Below are 3,709 nucleotides of genomic sequence, written 5' to 3'. Positions count from 1 at the left end.
TTCAATTAATTTTTGATACTAGCATTAAAAAAAAGCTAATGTGATTGTCCTTATTTCACTGAAGAAGAAAGTGAAGAAGAAATATTAAATTATTTCCCCATAATAGCAAACCAAGTTAATGGAATAGGTGGAAGTAAAATGCAATTATCTCAGTTCTATTTTTATTGAACTATTGGAGTACAAGTCACAACCAATTAAAAAGCATGGTACAAGAGCTAAACAGCATGACCTTTTAATCAGGTAGTCACATCCAAAACTGCCCATAAGCACTTTGTAAAATATTTGGTTATCAAAGGCTGTCTATTGACATTTTTACTATTAAGTTTCTAAAGAAAAATAGATACATGAAATATGGGTAATACATTAAATATATTTAATATCAAGAACTTACTTATATTCATTCTGAGTTTACAAAAATTTCAAAAAAACTTTTAATATATGACTTTCTTTTTAACATTCACATAAAATAGTGACCAAATATGTATAATCAAATGTAAATTCAAAAGTCTTCTAATATCTATAGTGTTTCTCAACAGAAGTGAAATTCAACAGAAATCCATTGGGTGGAGTTGTACTATAAGTTAACATTTAAAAATGTTTTTCAACTTTCTGTTTTATCTTCATGTTATAAAGTTTATTACTAGGCAATATTTTTATGCTAAATACTTTATTTTTGCTGTAAACTGTTGTTCTGGGTATTATTTCATTCACTGATTACATCAAATATAACCCACACATAAATTGACACAATTTATGATTTTATAATCTTGCTACAGCATAGTTTGTCTATATTTTCCCAGTATTTTGTTTGATTTGATTATGTATAAAATGATTAAAATATTAGAAAATTATTCTTCATTCTTTAATTCCTCAATTTCTTATATTTTTGTTATTAAAAGATGTAAGCATTGATATTTTTGATATTAAACTCTTCTTAAGACAAAATCTCTAAAGACATGACTCATTTAGACTGAGCAATTGCAATAGATTTTTTTGAAAACTGCCAAGAATTTATCACATACTTGAGCTCCACGAAATAAACTCGATACCTACCTTCACTATCAGACTAATTTTCTTTGGCATAATTTTTAAAGTAAGTGCACATAAATATCAAGAATATAATCCTAGTGATCCAGATTTAGTTTATGCTTTAAGGTGGATCTCAAGCACCTACACACTTTAGAATCATCTAAAATTATTCATGAATCATATCTGGCAGCAGTACCTTATGGTGAGGTCAAAGATAAGTACCTTGTATTAACTTTCAATACCTTGTATTAACTCCAGCATCAAAAAAAAAAACAGATGTTTATTAACTAGACAATAAGTCAAGTATTCTTTTTATTTCAAATCATCTATCTTTTGAGGAGAAGTTTAAGTTTTTCCTTCTGATTTTCTAGGACTTAATCCCCAACTCTCTAAAAATAATACACCCATGGGGCCAGAGTAGCACAGTATTAGGGCATTTGCCTTGCACGCAGCTGACCCAGGATGGATGCAGGTTCAATCCTCAGCATCCCATATGGTTTCCCAAGCCAGGAGCAATTTCTGAGAGCAGTGGTAGGAATAACCACTGAGCACTATTAGGTGTGGCCAAAAATAAATAAATAAATAATAAATAAATAAATAAAATAAAACAAATACATCTATTATTTACCAATGAAGAGAACAAATGTAAATAATATCATTATGAATATAGACAAGACAATAGTTCAGGGACAAGGAGTGCATGCCTTATGTATACTAAACTCATCAGAGCCTCAACCCACATCCCGTTTGCACCACTGGGTGTATTACTGGAGCCCCAGAAAAACAACAGTGTGATACTGTTACACAAATAATGTTGGATCCCATTAGCAGCACATTGCCAGAACCTAGTTCATAGAATAATACAGAGTAGACCCCAGGAAATCAAAAAAATAAGACACCTTATATTGAGTAAATAAAGGCCAGAGTGTGTTTGAGAAATGATATAAATATTTATCTTTTGAATGGTAATATGTATTTTTGGGAGTCTAAGGAACAACTAAGTTCTATATTAGAAGACGACATTTTTTAATATTTCACATACTGGGTCTCAGATTTAGCATATAATAATTATATCTTTTTGAACAGAATGGTTTCATTATTCAGGTATTCCTTTTTAATATAAAATGTAATACATTTATTTTAATAAAAAATTAGAATAGTGAACTTTCTTTTGTTGGGGATGTGTAATAATAACAAACTTTGTGGTTAAGTAGGGGTGGAGTTCCAAAACAAAAATATTCTATTTTATTTTCATTCTAATATTCTAAAATATAATATTCACTAGAGAAAATGAAATTTATCTTTAAAACCTTTCTTAGAGTTAATAATGTACTGAGAACAGTACCCCATGCAAAAATGTGGAGAAGAAACAAACAGCTCCTCAAAGAAGAAATACAGACGTCCAAAAGACACATCAAAAATGCTCTATATTACTGATCATCAGAGATGCAAATCAAAACAACAATAAGATATCATCTCACACCACAGAGACTGGCACACATCACAAAGAACAACCAGTGATGGTGCAGATGCAGAGAAATAGTAGTTCCTATTTGCTGCTGGTAGGAATTCCATCTAGTCCAGCAATTTTGGAAAACAATATAGATATTCTTCAAAAAACTAGAAATTGATTCCTCATATGATCCAGTAATAATACTACTAGAATATACCCTAGGGACACAAAACAATACAAAACGGCTTCTCTGCACTAATATGCCATTGCAGCATTATTTACAATAGCCAGAATCTAAAATAAACCAAGTACTCATGAATCAATGAGTAACTAAAGAAACTGTGGTGTGTCTATACAATGGAATACTATGCTGCTGTTAGGAAAAACGAAGTTATGAAATTTGCCTATACATGGTTGGACATGGACATTATGCTCAATGAAATGAGTCAAAGGGAGAGGAATAGTTATCAAGTGATAACTATCAAGTGATCAAATTTTGGGCTATAAGAATCATAAAAGGTAGTGTGTTAATAATATCCAGAGACCATAGAGATGAGAGCCAAAAGGATCAATCCATGGTAGGAATCTTGCCACAAATAGTGGAGCATGCAGTTAGGGTATAGTTGGAATTGATCACTCTTGATGGAGGGGAGTAATATGTCTACCCCAGAGGTAGGTGGGGGGAGGAAGGGAGAAAAACCGGGGACCTTTATGGTGGAAAATGTTTATGGGTGAACATTTTAATACTAACGATCATAAATATCTTTATGGTGTTTAAATAAAATGAAAAAGACAGTATTGTAAAGTATCTAATAATGCCTTTTGTATAACATTGATTTTCATAATTTTACTTATCTTTGTAACAACATAAATATATCCAAGCATGACACTTTTAAAATACATTCCAGTTACTGTAGAAATAAATGGAGATAAATTACTTTTGGTTTCTTCCATTTTAAGGATTTTTGGGAGAGAGACCACACTTAATGGTACTCTTTACTCTGCACTCAGGGATCACTCCTGGTAGGACTCATGAGACCATATGGGTTCTGGAATCAAAACTGTATTGACCATTTTCAAGTTTAATATCTTACTCTCTGCACTATGGCTCTGGCTCCATTGTCTTCCATTTTAATTAATTAATTAATTTTTTTCATTTAATGTGTATTTCAACTTCCTGAATACAGTCTTCTTGATTCATTTTTCTTTTGTGCCTTTGTTCTATCA

Source organism: Suncus etruscus, chromosome 6, assembly GCF_024139225.1.
Source record: "Suncus etruscus isolate mSunEtr1 chromosome 6, mSunEtr1.pri.cur, whole genome shotgun sequence".
NCBI classification, from domain to species: Eukaryota; Metazoa; Chordata; class Mammalia; order Eulipotyphla; family Soricidae; genus Suncus; species Suncus etruscus.
Note: the sequence above shows the minus strand (reverse complement) of the source record.